This window comes from Onychostruthus taczanowskii, unplaced genomic scaffold, assembly GCF_017590055.1.
Source record: "Onychostruthus taczanowskii isolate IOZ18803 unplaced genomic scaffold, ASM1759005v1 scaffold57, whole genome shotgun sequence".
In the NCBI taxonomy this organism is placed as follows: Eukaryota; Metazoa; Chordata; class Aves; order Passeriformes; family Passeridae; genus Onychostruthus; species Onychostruthus taczanowskii.
The window spans coordinates 1-22,273 of NW_024503346.1; the positions used below are offsets into that span (position 1 = coordinate 1).

The 22,273-nt window shown below is 39.8% G+C and overlaps 1 protein-coding gene across 18 annotated transcripts in view; it reads left to right on the forward strand.

Moving 5' to 3' along the window:
- The first annotated feature begins 2,202 nt into the window (after positions 1-2,202).
- NCOA3 (nuclear receptor coactivator 3) overlaps positions 2,203-22,273 on the forward strand; it is a 52,074-nt gene continuing 32,003 nt past the window's right edge. For 6 of the 18 annotated variants that reach the window (XR_005953636.1, XR_005953635.1, XR_005953637.1 and 3 more), the window contains exons 1-4: positions 2,203-2,449; positions 2,925-3,315; positions 6,217-6,263; positions 8,042-8,081. The gene's annotated coding sequence lies outside the window, so the exon portion shown is untranslated. Of the gene's footprint in view, positions 2,450-2,520; positions 2,572-2,924; positions 3,316-6,216; positions 6,264-8,041; positions 8,082-22,273 lie in introns of those variants that run through there. The other 12 variants (XM_041417922.1, XM_041417925.1, XM_041417923.1 and 9 more) reach the window with 6 other exon arrangements.

The window sequence follows — 22,273 nt, forward strand, 5'->3', positions numbered from 1 at the left end:
CCAGTTTTGGATTTAGCTGAAGTCTGCTGGTTAAACTTGTGTAGTCTGTTGACTTGTGTGCTTGCAAAAAAGGTCTGCAGAGAGAGCAAAGGAAGTTCAAGGCTACTTAGAAAAGAATGCAAGCATCCAAGCTGAAGAGGAGGCCCCCACCGTCAGAAAAAGTGAATCTGGGTTACAACTGAGTGCCCGGCCTCATCCCAGTGTGAGTAAAAGTTTGAGGTTTTGCCGGCAGCCGTCGCCGAATGCTGCCGGGGGTGGAGGGGTCCCCAGTCGACAGGGCACCGTGGGAGGGGTGTAATTTTAACTCAGGTCTCGGGACACAGCTGATGGCTCCTTTACAAGACTATGTACATGTATGTTAGAAATACGGGTAGTAATTAATGGAAATATACGGTGTATTAAATGGATATAGACAAAATAAACCGGGGAAGAAAAGAGGGGAGGGGGGGGAATTCCTCTCATTCCCTTCAGGTTAGAAAAACCAGCCTGGAGACACACTGCGAAAACGCTGCAGATGGACATTTACATCAGAAGGGAGCTGCAGTTGCAAAAGGGACAAGTGGCCAACGACCCTACACCCAAGTGATGGCACCAGATGAGATGCCTGTCTGGGGACCATTGACACCCTGACTCTCAATGCCCAAGTCCTGGAAACCAGGATGATGCCTATCTGGGGACCACTGGCACCTTGGACCAGAATGCCAGGTTACGGGAAACCAGGAAGACGACCATTCTACTCTTGGACAAGAGGTTTTTGTGCAGCAGAGAAAAGAAACCACCTTGAATATGGGGAACTCTGAAAGAAACAAAGAACTACTAGCCGCGGGCAAATTAAACAGTATAAGAATAAGAACTGCGTCTTTGAGGCAGATCGTGTGGACTTTGAGGCAAATTGTGTGGACGGGGTGGATCTGGTACTAGCGAGGCCATTTCCCACGTTCACCTGCATGACTGTCCGGGAGTGATACGCTGTCCGTTTTTGGTGGTGGCTGTCGGACTGTTATTACGGTCGCGAAATAAATTTTATTTTTCATATTTTTATTAAAATTGGCTGACTCGCAATTTTCATTTATAACATGTAGAAGCAATTCCCTCACTTTCATCTAATTTTTATGAAAAAATTTAATACATATCACAAGCAATGTGCAATTCTGTTTTTTTCCTGTACACTATTTGTACAAAGGACCTGGGCACAGCACGCAGTCGTGATTCAATTGAATAAATCCTGGTTTACATTTCAAAGGTTCTCGCTGTGAAAAACATGCTGAGTCTCCTGTGAAAATTTTAAAAATTTATTAAAGGACAATAATAGAAGACAGGGACCATGAAGAAAAGGTTATTACGGCTGGATGCGTCTTGGTACTGAGCCAAGACGACCACACTGTTACCTTTGGGGATACCCCTTGAATACCTTTTCCTTTACATCAGCCTGTTGCATATTCATAGACCCTTATGCATATCCATAAACTAGATGACATTTTCCAGGAACTATTTTATATGGCCCCTCTTTGGGTCTGCCTTTTTAGAGCATTCCTGTTTCTTGGCTGTGGTTTTGGCTCCTTCTTTTTATCACTTCCAGCTTGTGCCTTGGTCCATACTTTCGTCAGATGGTGCGTGCTGGTAGTTGGCAGATCTGTACAGGTGTCCTCATCCTGTGTTCATTGGATGTTATCCCATCCAAGCAGGCATTTTAACACAAGCACAGCTATTTCACTACTATGTCTAAGCTTAATTAACAATAGAAATACAAACTATATCTTTATAACAAAGTTATATTAACATCACACATATAAAATAAATTTTAATATTTGTGAAAAGCCAGTATTATAATATGTATCTAAAACACGGCTCTAGCACTGCATGTTTGCAAATCTCGACTGGAATGTTCAACTATCCTCGTGGACACATTCAAGTATGTGTGCAGCCCCAATTCCAGCCCTGCAGTGATGACAGCTCCAGCCCTACAGGTCCCCTTCCCAGCCGCAGTGATTTCAGCTCTTGACCCACAAGCTTTATTTCACTACCAGCTCTGCTCCGCTAGCTCTGCGTTTCTCCAGCTTTAAAGGGCAGCATCTTGGTCTTGGCTCCAGCTCTGCAACACTTCAGCTCCCACCCGAGGGTCTCTAAGCCCACCCCACCATCAATATCCCAACCCCGCTGTGATTTCAGCTCCCGCCCAACAATCCCCAATCACCATGCCAGTCTCTGCATCATTCACCTCGATGCCCAAAGACGGCGGCGCCCATCACGTGATACCGGACAAAGATGGCGGCTACCGGGACGGGGTCGGTGTTGTCGGTTTCTGGCGGTTTTTTCGTGCCTCCCGCGCGCCCCCGTGCCAGTGGTGCTATTCCGGTGCACCCGCACCGGAAGGCGCCTCGGAAAATTGTTTTTAAAGTGCGGGATCGGTGTCGAAATTTCGATCAGGCAGCTGACAGGACGGCTAAAGGTTGGGGTCTTTTTCTGAGGCACTGGAGGGCGGTGTGCGGGCACCGCGCGGCGTTCGCCGGCAGGGGGCGCCGCGCCGCTCACGGTTCGCGGGCGGGGCGGCGGCGCGAGGAGGGGTGTGGGGTGAGACGCGGCCGCGGCGGGGTTTGTGTGAGGGGTGGGCTTGATGGTGACTGACAGCTCTGTTGGAAGACTGCCCGTTTAGCTAATTAAATCATGATCCAATTAACTCTTGGTTGTCTAATTTAACTGGTGCTGTGGATGTGCGTACTGTTGCAGTGGTTAATCGATTTCAATATTAGATACTGCCAGCTGGAGCACTAATCAGGGCCCCCTATAGACTATGTATAAAAAAAAAGAAGAAAAACTGTATGTCTGGTGCAGCACTAGAAAATTTCAGACTCCCACGGAGTAAATATGAGTAAATATTTTCTTTAAATCATTTTTTGAAGGTTTTTGGGTTTTTTTACTCCCAGGGAGCAATGATACAGATACGGCATTTTGTGACCTCTACGAGCACAGAGCAAGCGCCGCGGGAACGCGCTGGGGAGTGCACGGCACAGGCAGCTTCCCCTGGAACCGCTTCCTCCTCCCCGTTTGAGCCCGCCCTACCGCAGAGACCGCGGCGATATAGAGGCGACGCCGGAGCGCTGGCATCAGGCCGAGCCTGGCCGCTCCGGCAGCGAGCCCGGCACGGACTACAAGTACCATGAGCTCCCATGTGGGTACTACGGGTCCCACAATACCTCACGGCGCCTGGTATCTCCGCTTCGGTCCCGATTTAAATCCAGGCAGTGAGGAAAATGGCGGTGCGGGGCTGAGTGTGGGGGAGATGGAGATATAGCTGAGCTTTGGCTCATTTCTCAGGTGAGTGGCGTTCGGAGGGAGGGAGTGAGTAACGAATGGAGAGAGGGGAGTTCTAGTCCGCGTTTCCCTGCCTTTAGTGCTGGGGTGGGACTGGGATGGCGGAGGGAGCGCTGCCCCTTGCCGGGGAAGGGAGAAGCTTGGGGTGGCCTTGAAGGGCCGCTCTTTTCTGTCTTTCGCCCCCCTCCTCAATATGAACGTGGCTCCCTGAGGGGAGGAGGAAGGGGAGCGTAGATGGGTTGTGTGTGAGGAGTATTCCCAGGGCTGGAGATGAGGGAATTCCCCGGGCAATGTGTGGCTGCCTTTACCTCTTTCTAGCCATTGTAACTTTACTGGTGACTGAGTTTTGAAGGGGCATTCCTGGGCCAGTGGCGGGGAATTGATGCGTAGACTGAAGGCTTCCCGTGTCGCCGTGTGATGTATATCTAAGCGTGGTGATTTTGGGTGGAGGTTCCTCGTAGAATACAAAGAGACCTGAGGTCGCTGTGGACCTGGCTTTAGAATCGTCTGACCCACGATTTCTCAGTCTGAGCAGAGGCGGGGTGTGGGTGAAATGGTTAGAATGGCCCTCTCTACCATTCATCTGAGTTTATCTGGTACCGAAGCGGTTCCAAAAACCTTGATATCCGCATTCTGCTGGTCATCCTGTAGCCTCGGTAAGTTTTAGAGCTGACTTCTCTTGTCTCCTTCTTATCTCTGGTAATAAGAAAAGGGATGAAAAACACTGGAACTGAAAGGTTCATTTCCATTCCTCTTATCAATTTCTGCCTCGTAGCTGTAATGCAACTGTTATTGAGGGGTGGAGATGAGATTCCCACCCCACCACCACTCCCCGGCTCGGGTCGCATGCCACTGTAGGTGTTACTGTTTCTGGGATATAAATAGGGTGATTAAGAGTTAGAATGTAGCGTGAGGTTGAGATTATTCCCACGCTTCTCTTTCTTTGGTTCTAAAGTTGGTACTGTTTGTGGTTTCTGCTCCTACTCCTAAGCACGGTCAAGTTTTCCTTCAAAAGCGAAGCTTCTCAGTTTGTCAGCTCGTATTCAGACTCATTTGAATCCTCAGTATCTTCTTCCTCTTTTACATAAAAGTTAACAGAAAACAATATGTTAGAGTTTAACTAAAATAACAAGACAAAACAAAAGGAAATCTGAATGTGTGAGGGATGGCAATTTCTAGTGTGTGGTATGTGTAATACATTTTAAATGGATTATTAAAATTAGCTGAAAATTTTATCATCACCATTGTAAAAAGAAATATCTTCTCATGGAATATTTTCATCTTAAAATGTTCTGCTTCACATGAAACAAAGTTGTATGTTCTGAATACAAAATGTATCTTCATGGAAATAGTATATGAGTAAAAACCAGAGAATAAAAGCTTGGGTTTAGAAGAAACAGACAAAATTGGGCTCGGGGGGGGGCTTTTTGTTTTGATTCATTTTTGTTACTTTTTTTTTTTTAAACAAGATTGTGCATTATGACACGCAGTAATTACATTTACTGTTAACTGCTGTTACGACTACTGTTCAACTGACTGTTGTAAAGAATTTCCTTCAACTCTGTTATTACTACTGGTTTGGGTTTTTTTAACCAATACCAATGGATTTGATGGATTCACTGGTGACGTGTGAAGATAGAGTCTGTGGGATACGGGAAGTGATAGACAAAATAAACCCAGCATTCAGCCTCACTTTAAGTACCTCTCCTCATTACAGTGTGTTATTACCAGTCTGATTTTATTTGGAACGTGACTTGCGTGCATTTTGGGCTCGCCTGTGGCTTTGTGTTTCTTTTAACTGTTCCTTTGAGGCCCTTGTTCACCCTGGCTTTGGATTTATTAACTTGGAAGTTTTGCAATGCCTAGTTACATTTTGGTTTGTTTGAAATTTTATCACTTATGTATACCCTAACATATAGCTAGAGACAAAGTGTAGATTAGGAAGAAGCAGCAAATCTGTTTTACAATGGAACCTTATCTTTTGATCATGGTGGGGGTTTTTTTTATTAATAGTGGGCAAGAAATCATAATCACAAAGCTTTCATTATTAATATCTGTGGTACAGTTTCCTAGAAAGGGGGGGTGTTTTTATTTTTCAAGAACTCAAAGAAAGAAAAGGTGTCTTGATTATATTTGCCTGCAAAATTAAACCGTTTGTAGCATGTGAAAAGGTATTGGACACTAGAGTTTGACACTACAGGCTGCTTCAACTCCTGCGTTTAAGTGGGTCTCTCTTGAAAACGTGATCTTAAAGGACTGTACCATACAAGATCTTCTGCATTTCACGTTCAAGTTTCTTGAGTATTTAGAAGTATCTTAAATATTCTTCTGATTTGTTTTAATTAAAAAAAAAAAAAAAAAGGAGGAGAATGGGAGGTGAGGAATAGTATCCTTTATGCCAAAGACACCTGACCTGGGGCAGCCTGGTTAGGGTTAGGCTTCACAGAAGAAAAGGGGGGTTGAAAAAACCAACTAAAACCAAAGAGAAAAAAAAAAAAAAAAAAAAGGAAAAAAAAAAGAAGCTTTTAGGGTCTGGTTTAGTATCTGCTTTGCAAGTTGCAAGAAAAGAAATATGAAAAGGAACCGCAGACATTCTGGTCTGGATGTTAGCCTTAGAAATTTTCCACTGTTTCCTTTAATAACATGCAGGCATGCTTTTATTGCTGGATTTCTAGTTAGGAATCTTTTTCTGACTGGAACTTCAAGCTATTTGGTGAACAAGTGCTTGCTGAAAATCAATTGTCAAGAAATAAATTCTCATATGAGAGACTGTGCATAAACCACTCCCATGCTAAGTATCAACTACTACTTATATTAATTTAGTTTCTTGTTTTACAGTGTGTTAACTGTTCCTATTTCTACATGATCACTGCTAGGTGACAATACATCTTTTCTTGCTTCCAGTGGTAATTCTGGACCAACCTTTCCTGTAAGGACTGTATGCTGCTAAGGTAAAAATGTTAATTATCCTATCTTTAATATAGAAAGGAAGAAAGGCATTAGGAAACACATCTCTTCTAAAAGAGTTAAAGACTATTTAATGGTTATTTTTAAAATTATCGTAGTTTCAGATGCAATGGTGAAAATCAAGCTGAAGGGATCTACAGGTTCAACCTCATTTGTCTATCTTAAATCACTTTTCTGTGTAAGTTGCTCTTATTTACTAAAAGCCACCTGACCTTTCTCCAAGATGTAGAGGACTCTGTACTTGGAATGTGCCTTGTCTTTCTGTCACTACAGATACTTATTGTTGGCTTATGCTGTTTTGGGATAGGGCCTAAAGAATCCTTCATATACTGGGTTGAGGTTTTTGTTTTCTTAAATGCTGGGGTGGGAGCTAAGCTACTGTATTTTGTAAAAGGTAAGCTACATCACAACAAGCTCTTGTCTTACTAGTATTAATTGAAAATACAAAACCAGAACCCTTTAAATGCACATTTAAAGAAATGCATGTAATGGAATTTTGTCTTTTTAAGACAGCATAGTACATTACAGCTCTCGAGCCAAGTCAGGGTCATTATGCTTCCTTTTCTGTCACCTCTCTTTGTTGGGCTACTTTTTTTTTTTTAATAATTATATAAAAATTTCAACATCTGACTTCCTGGTTGCTCATAATCCTTTATCACATATTTACTGCTAATGAGAATGCTAATGACTAAAGTTAAAAGTAGAGCATGTTGAACTTGACATGAACCTTAATCTTTTCCAGCTTATGTAAGGATTGTATTGTGAATTGTGTGTTTTTTAATTGGTTGCTCGCTGATTAAAAGTACTGAAATTACTGCCATTGCTTTGTGTATCTTTTGGATATCTTATATAACTTTGTTACTTTACAAATTCGATGCAAAGTTAAAGCTTGAGAGGGATTTCTAAGTCTTGGTGAGACTTTTTCTCATATGTAGATTTAGTAACTACAGGTAGTAATTCCAGTCAGAGTGGTCACTGAAGAAGAAGCCACGGTGACTTAAGAGAACTTTCTTTTCAGGGTGACTGACTGAATATATCCCTGTCATTTGGTTTAGGAGACTTGTCCTTATTCCAGTGATGCTTTGGTCTTTATTCCTAGTGTTTTACCTAGGGAAGAAGAGGGTGTGTTATAGCCAATAGATCTTTGTTCAATTTTCTTCCACTCAGTAAATAAAAAAAGTAAATCTGAATTAATTCGTCTGTCAAAATGACAGAACGAGTGCTAAGTAGTGTACCAAAAGTTGAGTGTTGTCAGTGAAAAAAAAGTTTAGAAGATTGAAAAATACTACATTATTATACAGTCATGCTATGCCTTCCTCTCGAATGTAACTATTTCTGTAGATGCAGTATCAACGAGTAAAATGGACTATGTTTCTCTGTATTTTTAATAAGACACAGTATTTACAGCATTTCCTTCTTTCTTTCTTTCTTCTTTTTTTTTTTTTTATTTTTTTTTCTTTAATGTTGGCCTTACAGTACGAGGCAGATCTATACAAAAGCACCACAAGTGTAATGGGAAATCAACAGGAGGAAAGTGTTTTCTTCTTCACTCGTTTCAGTTACTCTCCTTAGTATCAGATGGCAGGGTTAAAAATTATAAAAAGGCTACTTTCAGATAGTGTAGAGTTTAACTACAGAACTGACTGCCACAGAATATCCAGCAGCTAGGAGGCTCAGTTGTTTTGAACCAGGAAATTTCTGAACAGTAGATTGTAAAGCTTGAGACTATGCTAAAACACATTCATATGCTTTTTCTTTCTAGGCATTCCTACTGGCTTCCGCTGTAGCAAATACTATGCTCGGTAAGTTTTCTGTCACAACTACTTTGTTTTCTCTGCGTCAATTCTCATAAACTATTGATATTTAGGAAGTTAAGAAAAGGAGAAAATAATTTCAATTCCCTTAGAAAAATAAAGGGTTTTTTTTATGTTCCTGTTTACTGTCTTCCACCTCACTTGAGGAAACGCATGGTATGACCTGGCCTTGGTATGTATCATGGTATCTAACACTGTTAGGCTTTTGAGGAATACTTGGACTATTAAAGGATGCTCCTCCTAAGATGTGGGATACAGTGTATCCTTGTGTGTATATATCCGCCTTTGATTTTTAGTTCTCTCACTAGTACTAGAGTTTTCTTCTTCCTGAAGTAATCGATAATTGTTCTGAGCAAAGTATTCATGTTATTTTGAAAGACTGATGATGAAACAGGATTTCTTAGCTAAATCTGTTCTGGGCTCAGTGCAGATATAATGCAAATCACTGCTGGGTATTTGTTTGAGGTTTGGTCATAGCTCCTGGGTTAAGCGATTTAGCCTTCAATATTCAATTAGATTGATATGTCAGCTTCTATACCTGTTGCTGGAGAGTAGTGAAACTGAAAACTTGTCTGGACACTCTATTCAGTGGGATTTTGGTCTCAAGAAAGGAAGCACCTCCTTCGGAATAATCTCTTCTTGTAAGTTCAACCTCTGTGCTCTGCAGTTTGGCAGGTGCCCTGAAATAGGTGCGCTGGCTTGGTTAGAGTAAGGTGGGATTAAAGCAAAATGAAAGAAAATTAAAGGAGATAGTTGAAGGGAAACCTTTGGAGAATGATCTCTTCAAAGGATAGAAGAATTTGTGGGTTTTTTCAGATAGCTGTGCTCATCAAAACATTATAGTTCCTAAGCCATGTTTTGCAGACAGATGACACACTGGGGTAATAGTATGAGGTGGAGACAAGTGATAAATAGCTTTTGGTCCTGACTAGATGCAGGCACTTGTTTGAGCATATTGTCTGTCATAAATCTACTTTTGATGAGAAAAAGATAGCACAAGTTTTGTTCCTAAAGAGGATTAATGATACCGGCCTTAAGTTTTGTACGCTCTTCCCTTGTGTTCCCTCCATGGTGTGCTGTGATTATCCTGTTATTGTTTGTACACTGTTACTTATAGGCTTCATCTATATGAGAATCTTAACAAGTTTTCATACTGATGAAAGCTCAGGAGTAAGGCTTTGTAGCTTTTTGGACTTTCAGTGGACTGTTAGGTATACTAAAAAATACTTACTGGACTTTGAAAAGAGAAGCTATTCTGTGCCCAGAGACAATTACTAGTAACCTTTCTCCTAATAATTTTGACAGTGCCCAAGATTATAAACTTCTGACTGCAGTGTACCTAAACATAACTTCCCACGCTGTGTGGGATGTGCTATAGCAGAGGGTCATTCACTGGATGAATGTAGTGTGGCATTTACTGTTAAGAAAACGCATTGCATCCATCACACTTCATGGCTGATCTTCTGCAACTGCATGACATAAGTGCATGACCATGTGCTCCTCAGTTAGTTACTATGGTTTTTTGCTTATCAGATGCTAATATGACAACTTTTCAGTGCAGACACAGCTGAATACTAACTTTAAAGATCAAACAATGGCTCTCCAGCTCAGTTTTGTTGAATGTTAGATACATTTCAGTTGGTCTACTTGTACGGGAACTAAAGAAAAAAATGCAAGGAAATGTAAGGAAAAAGTAATAATAAAAAAAATCTACAGCTCTGTCCTGGCATTTCCACCCGTGCACTATATAAGAATACATAAAGTTTGCTTCCTGATGATGTGAAACTGCTCAACTGCTTAGCCATTTATCTGTAAACAAGGAAGGAACTGGATCTGAAAACGTTATAAATGCTTTTGGCACTTGAAGAGGAAGGATATCGTCCCATCTGGTTTTGGTAGTTGTAGACCTCTTGTACTAACTTCCAGAATGGTTGCTAATCTTCCTAAAATTCTTGAGATTTCTATGCTAATGTTGATAGTGTCATTTTGGAGAGTTCTGTGGATAAACATTTCTGTTTGAGAAGTGCCATTTGTATTAAAAACTTTCATGAAGAAGACTGATTTTCTGCCTGCCTGAGGAATCCTTGGGAGCTTAATGTGAGATAATAGCTTTTTAATGAAAGTGAAGATACTGCTTCTTTAATAGAACATTAGAAAACTAGAAGCATAAGGTTTTTATGAAATGGAAATTCCTTGTAAAGAATAGAAAAGCTTGGACCAAAAAAGAAAAATCCAGAGGGCACTGAGAGCCTTACTTAAAAGCATACCATTTTTTCTCATAAATGGGTGGGGAAAAAAGATCCTTGATGGTAGGAATGAATGTTGTGGTCAGGATTACATACTCTGTGTCCAGTAAAGATGGGACTGTTGATGTGTGTATGCAAAATCTAAAGCATGCATGATATTAATAAAACATACCTCTTAAATCGGAACCAAAAAGAATGTGGTAATATATCTTAAAATTAAACAAAGTAGGATCAATTGTAATGTTACTTTGCTATCTTAGTGGCCCATTGTTATAATGGTTTATCTTATTATCCTATGTACTACATCCCAGTTTATCTCTGGGCTTCCCTGATGACAATGTTTTACTGAAACTCATTGCGTAATTATGCTAGCATGAATCCAAATACCATGAGCAAAGGTAGTGTTGGTCCGTCAAGGTTTTGTTCGGTCAAGCGTAAAAAAATCTCTCAGGATACGGATTCTGTAGGCTATCTGAAAGTGGTTCCAGTGTTCAATCACTATTTATAAACTGAAATTTAACTTGTTGCAGGTAGTAAAGCTTGCCTATTGCCCTTTTCTTCTAGGCCTTGGAGGAGACTCTGTGACTCTCCAATCTCTAATACCTCTCTGGGTGGTACTACTCTGTTTTATGTAGTATTGAGCAAATATACCAACCTTTGGGCTTATTCCTTTTTATTACTCCACCTTGCTTAATTTTTAAATAATTGAGCATGTAAATCTAAGATTTTATTTGACCAGAGACATGCACAATGCCACTACTTTGTGGCTTTGTTTTGAGCGGTAAATTGTAGCAGATGCTCTGTGATAACCTGACTGTATTGTGGAAAGATTAATTAACCTGATTTGGGGGGTGGGGATTCTGTTCTGTCCTTATTTTGTAATTTCACTGAAGGTACTGTATCTACTAAGCTCTGTTCACTATGAAGGAAATATGGCACGGAATATGAAAAAGAAATAGAGGAAAGGGGATCCTATTTAATGGAATGCTCAAATCTGTTGGTATAACATAAGTAGACAACTGATTTTGCTTCAAATATTGAATGGCAGGCATTTTTTCTGAACTAAATACCTCTTGCAGAATACCACTTGCAGCCAAATGAAGTGTACCTGCATATACTCAAACTTAATCACATTTTAATTACAGCATTGAGCTTGAAACATTTCCATATTTCAAGGACAAATTGAGGCTTAGACCTGGCGCCTTTGTATTAAGTAGCTGCACTTATTCCTTTCAATTAAATTAATCATGTATAAGCACCGATGCTATGCTTGGAAATGTGAACTATTTTGATTTCCTTTCTTCAGTAGCTTATTTTGGTTTTAGTAGTTTCTGATCTTGTGCTCTCAAATCTGAGAGTCTAGTTTTGCCAAAAACTCATTAACTTCATTAACAGACGGTTACTTATTGCTAGATCAATAATTAATCAAATATTATTAGATCAATGCCAAGCTCTAATCTTAAAAACAAAGAGGATGTGTGTTTTTCAATAAATTTTTTAAAGAACCTATTTTAGTGGCATGACAGAAAAAGATACTAAATAGGATTCTCAAAAGCATTCTTAAGACACCAGGCATTTAACTCCCCTTAAAGGCAGTTTGTGTGAGTCTGAGTAGACTCACACAGTATGTAAACTCTGTAATGGATGATGCTTTCCCCCCTGCCCTCTGCCCACAGCACTCAAACTCTTTTTCAGGATATGAATCTATATTTTTAAAAGTGTAATGTTTCTGGTGTAAAATAGTATATTTGCTGACATTATTTCTGTAACTTACTTCTTGTGCAAATGCATGAATAAATGTTCATAAGTACTGCATCTGCTGACTAGCAAAATGTGCCAAAGGCAAGGCAATGTGATTTATGGAGTGTATTTCTTTCATGGTCATGGGCTCACCCTTTATTGATGGATGTAAATATATTCGTTGTGATCTGTCATAATCAAATTGTTGTTTACTCTCCATTGCAAAAAGCCAGTGTGTTCTGATTTGAATGTCACTGGAACTCTCTAAATACCCATGCTGGGCAAAGGCCAAGTTAAGATACAGGTCCTCGACAGATTTCAGATCTTGATTTATGAGATGATTATCTATTACTGTGTAGTAAATTGGAAGTGATTGCACTGTTACCGCTCATGAGACTTTGTGTGGGACTGGCCCCCATCAGGTCACAGAAAAGACTACTGATAGCCTTATTTGTGTGTTGCATCATCTGTGCAGTGCACTGTTTCAGGAATCTGAAACAGTATGTGCACAGAGTATGTGCAACAAGGATTAGAGAAGTCTTGAGAGGTGGAGCTGACAATACTATTTGAAGTTTTTTGAATGACCTCATATCCTTAGTATTTTCAGTGTAAGTTTCTGTATGTCTTTAAAAAGCTTATGGAAAAAAATAGTATAATGTGCCATAAGGAAATTTCTACTTTGTTTGCCAGCAAGGTAGTCATCGAGCAGGGCGCCACCTTGGTTGCTAAACTGAGTGTGCCTTCTAAACGGGTTACTTGCTGCAGGGCCAGGAAACTGGGTTTTTAGCACTGTTCTGTGAGACCTCCAGCTACTGTTTCAAATGAAACCTTAAATAAGGAGGGAGGGAGGTAAGGGTGGCCTTTGTTAAGCCCTTGATCCTGCTGCTGCCTCATGCTTTGTGGATGCTGTGTATGGGTGCAGCAGTATAACCTAGAAAAATGTCTGTTTGCTAGCTACTGTGCTGCCAGGCACTTTAACTGCTTTGTAGCTGGCAGGTTTAAAGAGAAGTTGCTCTTGGTCTTGGTAATATAGTGATAAAGTGTATTCTGCTCTGTCAGCATGGAGAAGCTGTGCAGCAACAAAGCTAACTTGGTTAGATAAAATACTTGAGGATCTTGGCCACTGGTTTAAAACAAAACTGAGCACGTTAGAGTACTTTAAATAAGGCACTTAACAGCTATACAGCTATCTTCATTGGAGCAGCAAGATAAAGTTCAGTTTGTTTAGACATTCGATCAGTTTCTCTTCCAAAGCTTTAATTCCTTGGACTGAATAAAAGGTTACACTTTGTTCAGCAGAAGTCTCTGCTCATTTTTCAAATGTCTGAACCAAAAAGTAGTTCTGAGGCGTATGTCAGAGACAGGCTTTAAAGAATTAGAACAGGCTGCTGTGATGGAAAATGTTAGCATCCTTAACCACAGATGTAGTTGTGCCTGCACAAGCACTGACACACTGTAGTTTACTTTTCTCTGTTAGGCAAAGATGCCCACCCAAAACGGGCAAGGTTCCTTTCTTTTTACTGCACCAGTATGTCAAATCTAACTTTATTCAGTAGATCATTCTTATTTCAGCCTGAATCAACAGATGAAGCATCTGTTGCATGCTAGGTGTATCAAGACTGTTTTATTAAAGATGAAGTATATGAAGTTGAGGGTGAGTGTGTGTATGTCCGTGTGTCCCCAGATGTCCTTGTGGAAATGTCTGTTGATGTATGGTTTTAAATGTTTTTTAGCAATAGATTCCTTCCACCCTGCTGACAATGTGGTGCTACAGATTTTAGAAAAACCAAAAATAATACTATTTCTGTTTGATAGGGTCTTATGATCACGACCTGTTTTAACAGGGAAGGACAAACTGCATCTGATTGGCCTCATGCATAATGCAAATGTGGCACGTTTTAAAAACGGCTTATTTTAAAATATCTTTACAGGGCTTACAACATTTTTACACATTACAGGTTAACACGGTTTACTTATAATTGTTCCTGTAAGCTAGGTGTAGTCTTCAGAAACTGGAGAAATGCATGCTGTAGACTTCTGTAAAGAGCTTGCATGCTTTTCCAAAATGTGTTTTTCCTAAATGACTTCAGAATAGGACAATGTGGATTGGGTGGAGCTGCACAGTCTCAGTAGGACTGAGACATGCTGTTAATTCAAGGGCAGTCTCCTACTAGCTTCATGAACTGCCTGATAAAACAAAGAAAGAATAGAAAAAAGAAAAATAAAAGATGTATTTTTAAGGTAATTGCATAGAGTTTAGTAAGGGGTTCTGAGAATTAGTAATTTTTTGCAGGTTTGCTGATGCATCATCGTGAATCTTGTTTGCTTGGAACAGTAATTGTATGGACTCAGACTTTAGCTTACTTATGTAGTGATGTAGTAAAAAATTCCAAATTTTACTTGACTTCTGTAATTGGTATATTTTTGGAGACAGTGCTAGCAGTTGCCAGTATTGTCTTCCCATCCCCCAGCTTTTGAGTCTAGTTTGCTTGCAGCTGCAGTAGTAGGCATCCTTCTTTCAGGAAGTGACCTTGGCTTGTATTAATCAAATTCAGAAAACACAGAAGAACTTCTTGGTAACATGTTGGCTTGATATAAAATTTTATAGTATCCATTTTCATCTAAAATGAGGCCATCTTACAAAAAGGGCATTCATTTATGATATCTTACTGTAAAAGAATTTCTCTAAAATTCCGTGGTATTCAGAAAAGGCAAGCAAAAAAAAAAAAAAAAAAAAAAAAAAAAAACAAAAAAAAAAAAAAACAAACTCTGCACTTTTTACTGAGAAGAATGTATTGAGAGCTTTTAATAAAAGTAACTAAGTCTTAAATTGGTATTGGCAAAACTGTGTCCTAATCTAGCTAAGCTGTGAAAATACAGCATTATTTGATAGCATTTTCTGTGGTGTCTTTCCATTTTTGAACTACAGTAGGAAAGCTTGGTAGTAGGGCATGAACTCAGTCGCCTAAGATCTTATGATGGCTTCAACTTTCTGACTTTGTGTTTTAATCACTTCCTGCGTCTTTTGTTAGCATCTCTCAAGGCATTACAGTTAACGTCAGAGTAACTGCATTAAGCTGCTGCTGTGCCTATTTGCATAGATTAAGAAAGGAATCTACCTGTCAGTTCAAGAAATCACTGTTTGACCTTGCCCACCAGACAGAAATTGGTTTTCTTTGGCTGCTCTGAAGTGAAGTGGCTGACTATACCTGAAGCAGCCTTTAAGAGGCTTCACATGATTATCTTATTGCCTAAAACTGTTTTGTTAATTGAGTTGCAGAAGTATGATTTGCAAAAGTATGATTTACATAAGTTTGATTGGCAATGTTTTCGGCTGGCATAGCTGTTTTGTAAGAGTCTTCATCTGTTTTCTGGACCTGTATAGAGATCTGAGACCAGAGTATCTTTCACCATTACAAAGTGCACTGAATGCCTTTAACATTCTGGGTAAGATAATTCACTGATTTTGAAACTGCATGTTGATGGAAAATTAGTAATAGCTGCCAACTGACTAATGTTTTTTTCCACCTTAGGTTGTCATGTGCATTATCTTAAACAGTCTACCTTGGCTTCAGGATTTGGAAAACTGAGTTGTATTTTCACCAGCATCCTTACCATAAACCTTTTCTGTATGTCGATGGCGTATTTAGTCATTTTACCTCTTCACAGTATATTCAGGTTCTTGTCAACCTTTCTGCACTGTGTTGGAGATCGGACTATGCCAAAATACGTGCCTCCAAATGTTTCCTAATTTGACTGCCTCCTGCTTTGGAACGATTTGTTGCGTGTGTTTTACTCTGCAAATGTATGCAATTACTTGCCATTCTACTTGTTATCAAATCAGAGCTGCTAAAACCTCTAAGGAAACTTATGCATTTCTGATGTATTGAATCATACTCTTAGGTTACAATGCTAAAGAATTTGCTTGAACTACATGCTTTACATACTTCCCTTCATGCTGTCTTGTATTATAGTGTCTGTTGCTGCACTGAACTGAACATCTTCACAGGAGCTTTAGTCCTCTTTCCTGGGAAGACCAATAAAGGGGTGATAAATCTGTTGCTCTCCTTGCTTAAGTGTAGCTGGACATTGATTTTTTTTTCAAGTTCAAGTGCCAAAATACAGTCATAGATCTTGTCATTAAGATTTGCTGTCATCAACATTTTCACCAATCTCCCAGAGAAAAACCTGGTGGCAGCACAAATTTTGGGGTACCCCTCCATGGGCTGATTCACCAGGGTCTGTGGTTCTTGGGGTGAACACTGCTTTGTTAGTGATGATAAAGTGGAAGAAGAAGCCTGTTCTATGTTTGTGCTCTAGTTCTGTAATAGCATGATTGAATATGCATCTTTCTTTTTCAGTGCTAAACCAAGACAATGTATTACAAATCTCGTGTCCAGAGCATTTTTTACTTTTTTGTAGAGTTGTTTGTTTTCTTTTGCTTTTGTTTGTTCTCCTTTGCAAGATTTTGAAGACCTGAGGATTTTTGTAGCCAAGAGCCATGACTTCAACGTCCATCCTTCATGGAGTAGATGATGTCCTGTTTTGTAGTCAACATCTAGAAGCAGGCTATTATTACTGGTACAGTACTTCTTGGGCTGCCCAGCCTTATGCCACAGTACCATGGATTCCTCGTTTGAAGTGAAGCAAAGTAAATTAACGCAGCTCTGGACTACGCATTCAGAATCTTTTCTGACAGTTTTGTGTTGGTGCTCTCCCTCCCCTTTCTCAAGGTCTTTCCTGTTTGCCAGCTACGGGCAGCTCGTAGCTGTAACACCTCCAGAGTTAAGTGATGCTTTGATAATGCCTGGTATCAGTTCTAGCCCTTTGCTTACTGCCATGGTTTTCAACTAAAGCGGGGGAAAGGGGTCCTATTTCTGCAAGTCTCAGCTTCTAACTCGCTGCCATGTACTGCTTCAGACGACTTCCCTTTCCTTTTATTTCCAAGCTGAAAGCAATTCTCAGTCCGGAGGAGGCTGCTGGGCGTTCTGCTGCTCGTTCGAAGGGTTGGGAAAGGGAGGAGAGGCCCTTGTCCCTTACTGTCCGCTCCCTGACGGGGGCGGGCCGGGCCGCAAGGAGTTAAGGGCCGCTGCCGCCCGCGGTTCTGTCTGGAGCCGCCGCACGCTCATTGGTTGCAAAAAGGTGAAATTGAAACCACGGTAAACTTTTGACCCTGTAGCAGTTCTTGTGGAACGCCTTCCCCTTGCCAAGAGCAGAGGGCTTCTTCCCCCCCGCTTCCCCCTTTTTCCTGTATTTTTTTATCTGTGATCATGCTGTGCTCCATGCAGCCTCCCCGAGGGGAGGGGGAGGACGAGAACAAGCGAGTAGTTTGCTTGTGTGCCGCTAACGGCAAAGCTGGAATTTGCCTTTAAGTCAACTACCAGCTACCGTCTGAAAGTCCCATCCCTACACACGTAGGAATCAATTTTTTTTTTTTTTTTTTTTTTTTTTTTCAGTTTCCACCATGCTTCTGTATGGTCGAAGAAAAAACAACCCAACTAAAAGCAACCTACAAATTGATGCTGACGATCAGGGCTAGTTAGAAAGTGGGGAAGGGAGGATGAGTCACCCGGTACGCTGGTTTCAATGAGCTTAATAAACAGTGTTGAGTTTTTTAAAATATTAAAGTGGTATCTCCTTACTGAAATCCTATGTTGGAATATCTCAGTATTACAACTTAGTTCATACGTCTGTGAATTGAAAACATATTTACCTATCTCCTTTTGTATTCTGCATTTCCCTTAAACAAGACAACCTACAACACCTCAGACTGAGACAAGTAGTGTCGGCTGAACTTCACTGCCAAATTGCAAAGTGTTGGAGGCACAGAGTAGCCAATGTTAGGAATTTTTATTTAGGGTGTGACTCCAGCAAATTCTGGACCTAATTAACGTGTCTGTCATTTTCATACTCTGCAGATTTTATCACAAACCTGAAATATCTGTGGCCAAGAAAATTCACCTTCCCCTTTGTAGCTTTGCCAAATCAGACAAATTATAGCAGCGTTACTTTTTCAATGAAGTATGAAAACAGCATTTAGTTATTTCACATTTCTTTCTCATTAAATGTGTGTCTTTTCACTGACAAAAGAATCGCTGACTTGATTACTGCATCAGTTTCCATTTCCTCCCTCACTAGCTCATAGGCACAGAAATGGCCGCCTGTTCTTGCTGGAACATTAAATTTACTGAATGTTAAGTGCCACTTAATCAAGGAGTCACTCAGCACCTTACCTAGAGATAACATTCAAAACTCTTTCTCAACAAAGAAACCTGATGCCTGACTACTTCAGTCTGTTTTTTCCACATCTCCACTGTCTTGTTCTTGCAAATAGTTTCATTGGATTTATATAGTGTGTTCGTTTTCCTAATTAGAGATCAGGCTGGGAAGGGGCCCGCAACTGCTGTGATTTGGACTCTTTAAAAATTCAGTTCTGCAAGCAGTTTAGCGGTTAAAAAGTGTTCACTTTACGGCAGTGTTAATAGAGCAGGACAGAATTGTGGTGGTTCCTTGTGGGCTGTTCTTGTAGTGCTGCTTTGTTCTTGGTGCAGCTTTTTCTGGGAATTGAGGGAGTCTCCAGAAGCATTGCCAGCAACATCGAGGGAACGATGAATATTAAATGATTAATAGCAGATCCTCTGCACCCTCATGTGTGCAATTCTCCTTGCAACTGCAAAAGAAATGTACCCTGACAGTGATCAGCAGGGCCTCCAAACAGCAGCTATTATATAGTTTCCCCACTCCCTGTAATTCATTGTTCTCTCTATACTGTGCCTATGTACGTCCTGTCTGCTTCTCATTGTCTGTTTCGTGGCAGTTCTCCTGCCTTCACATTGGAGCTGCCATGAAGCTGCACATCATGTTGCCTATGACAGTAAAATGGAATAAATGCTCTAAAGGAGAGTGAGTAACAACTGTCACAAATTAAGAATGTATTCTGACCTCTGTTTCTGGAGCATAATTTAACGTGTCGTAGACTTCTCTTGATCACTTGTGTGGTTGCATTGTGATAACATTATGTGTATGTGCCTTTTAGTGAAGTTTAAAATTGTTGCAGATGCCAGCAGAAGGGTGGGAAACTGGCAAAAAAAAGTAACACTGATACTGAAGCTACAGAAGAACAAATTTTGTTAGTCCTATCACTCCTATAACTTCAAAAGACCCCACTGGGGGGAGTGTTTTTGAAGATCATTACTGAGGGCTAACTGCTTATAATGAAAAATCACTAGTGTAACCATTTCCTGTAATGAATATGGCTGAAAAGCAGGGTGTCACGGATACCGTGAAGACGTTTTGCAACCAAAAAGCATTACATGAGCAGTCGCAAGCTGAAAATATCTGTTGGCGTTCTATACTGCTATATTCTGTGTGTTTATTCAGAGTAGATCTTGATGTTGGTTTCATCTCCCCATATTCCAAAATAGGGTCTTGCCAGCTGCTTTGGAGCTGCCCTATTAGAATTTTCTCCCCCACCGAGGTTTCCACACAGTGAATGAGAAGTTTAAAGAAAAGTCCCCTACCATGGTGTTTTCATCTATTTTTTCTCTGTCTAGAGTAAGCAGCTTTCTATCTAGAAAGCAGTTTTCTATCTGCTTTCTTCTAAACAAAAGGATGAAAAGGTGATTTAGAGAAGATTGGAGAGCAAAGCCTCTCAGTTTGGAAAACTATTACGTTTCAAAGCTCATCAGAACTACTATTGCGTGCTTCAAACTTCTGCAGGTTTATTAAGGCTTGGCAGTTTCCCCTAGATCCGCTCCTCACTGTCATGCTGGCATAAATGATGCTGAAAAAGAGTAGACATGTAGTAGCTGGACTTCAGATTTTTGTTTGGTTTTAAAACATTACCATTGTATCTGTCTTTTCTGCTTTTATATCTGTTTCAGTTGGTGGTCAAACTTAGTACCTGCAGTGTGATGGTTTAATTGTGGGATGCACTAAGTGGCTTTTTCTTGGCTTCTTCCTCAATAGGTTTGTCTCAAAACTATCCTGTCCACATCCTTGTTGCAGCTTTTCAGTGATGAGTGAACACTTGGTCTTCTGCAGTAATAATGGGTTGGATTTCTGGATTTTAAATGCTTTTTTGAAGAGCATGTTGATAGCAACAACTTACTGAAAGACATTTTAAAAAAATTTGATCTATTCATTTTTGTACCTCCCCTGCTAGTGTAATATTTTTTCTGAGTTCTCTTGTGATGCCATCAGGATGCAATATGAATAGACACAGAAAATTTTAAGCTGAAGACATGTGAATTCCCTTGAGGACACATGTCCATACACACAGTCTTGTTTTTCAGGAATCAGTGTTTGAGAATTTTTTTTTTCTCCTTTAATGTACAAACCAGTTTGTAGAAAGAAAAGTGTTCTGATAGAAAAGTGATGTGATCTTGGTGAAGCAGACCTCCTGCTGCAAGTTGTGCTTCACTTGCACTTCCTTGAAAAATGTGATAAAAATGAGGATTGGCTGCTATAGCTGAAAGATCTTTATGCATTTATAACTCTGTAGGTTGTATTATCTATGTAAATGTGTGTGGGCTAGCGTGGGTTGATGTGCCCTGATAATCAGGTTATTTCCTAGCTTCTGTTACAGGCTCAGGTTTTTTGTTCTCTCAGGCCACAGGGACAGTAAACAGTAGCTTTGCTTACTGATTTCTGCTGAAGTAGCAGACCAGGATAATTACTCTGGTGTCTTTTTAGAAGAGTATGCTTTGTTTCCAGCACAGTTTTAAACTGATTCCTCTAAACTTCCCTTTTGATGTTTCTTGAGTGTGTGTGTGTGTATAGTGCTTGTGATAATCAATATTACGTATCTGCTAATTTATCAAAGCAATAAATTACTATAAATAGTAGAGAGACAGTATTCCTGAACAGATACAAGAAAAGAAAAAAAGAATTGGCTGAAGTGGTCTATAACTGTTGCATTGGTTTTTTGTGGTATATAGTTGTCCTTACAATAGTCTGCTGAAGACTTAGACAAGAGAAGGAGTCAACTTTACAGTTTGTGGTATCAAAAATTACTCATGGTAAATCATGGCACAATGCCTATTTTTCACTCTCTCCAATCAGATGGCAGCTAGAAAGGCATGGTTTCCTTCAAGATAAGTAAACGAAAAGCATGAGCCAATGGTGCTTGCAGTACTAATGCTCTGGTCCTTAAAGTAGGCAGTTTTTGTTCTCAAGGTACAAATAGGGAATGTCCAGAGAAAACACAGATCTGACAAATATAAATAAATTCAGAGCAAAAATTATATGCTAGCAAACCAGTATGTCTTCTGTCTTGTTGGCTCCACATGCTTTTGTTGATGATGCTGTGAAAATACAGGACAAGTGTTTTTCATTTTGGATATTACTACTAAAATATATTTTCATTTCTAGCACACTATACCAGACAACTGCAGACATTCTTTAATAAACCTCAGAGCTGTGACATGATAGAGAATTGGAAAATAAGTGATTATCTAATTTTTTTTTCTAGTGCTAAATTTTCTCTGTCTTAGAGAAAGGCTTTTCATACTGAGCATGGACAGTTGCAAAATACCTCTTATCTGAGGAAAGAATTTCTAATGCCTTATAGGGAAAAAATGATATTGCTTTTTATTCATTGTGTATTCCATCATAAATAGAGGGAACAAAACAGTTATCCTGGCTACCTGAATGGAGGAGGAAGGGGAATTGCAAACTCAATGGTCACAGCCTACTGTTTAATTGTCCTCAGTATTGCTCTTAAGAAACTGACATTTCTGATAGTACTGACTGCAGGGATTTTGAATTAATACATTTAAATAGTGTATATTCAATATGCTGATAACTTTAATTACGCTTATTTTTATATTTTTCAGCTTCTTGTGTAGAATATTAATTAGGTGATTTGTTATTTCAAAAGCTGTCATTCCCCCTTTTTGTCCCACCCTTCTGTTAAAATACCAAATGCAGATCTGTCTCTTTGTTTTAGATTTCCTTTGTTTTTCACATTGATTCCCTATCACATATGTAATACTGTCCTCCAGGGTCCTGTGTCAACATTGCTTGCACAGGACATTGATTTGAACTGAGGATTTAAATCAGAGGAGTCATATTTTGAAATAGCATGAAGTTGAAAATGAAAAAAAAAATTGGATCAATATGAAGCTTGGTATATGAGGCAGAGAGAATGTTTGCAGACAGAATAAATGCTTGAGATTTTCAGAAGGTGAATAA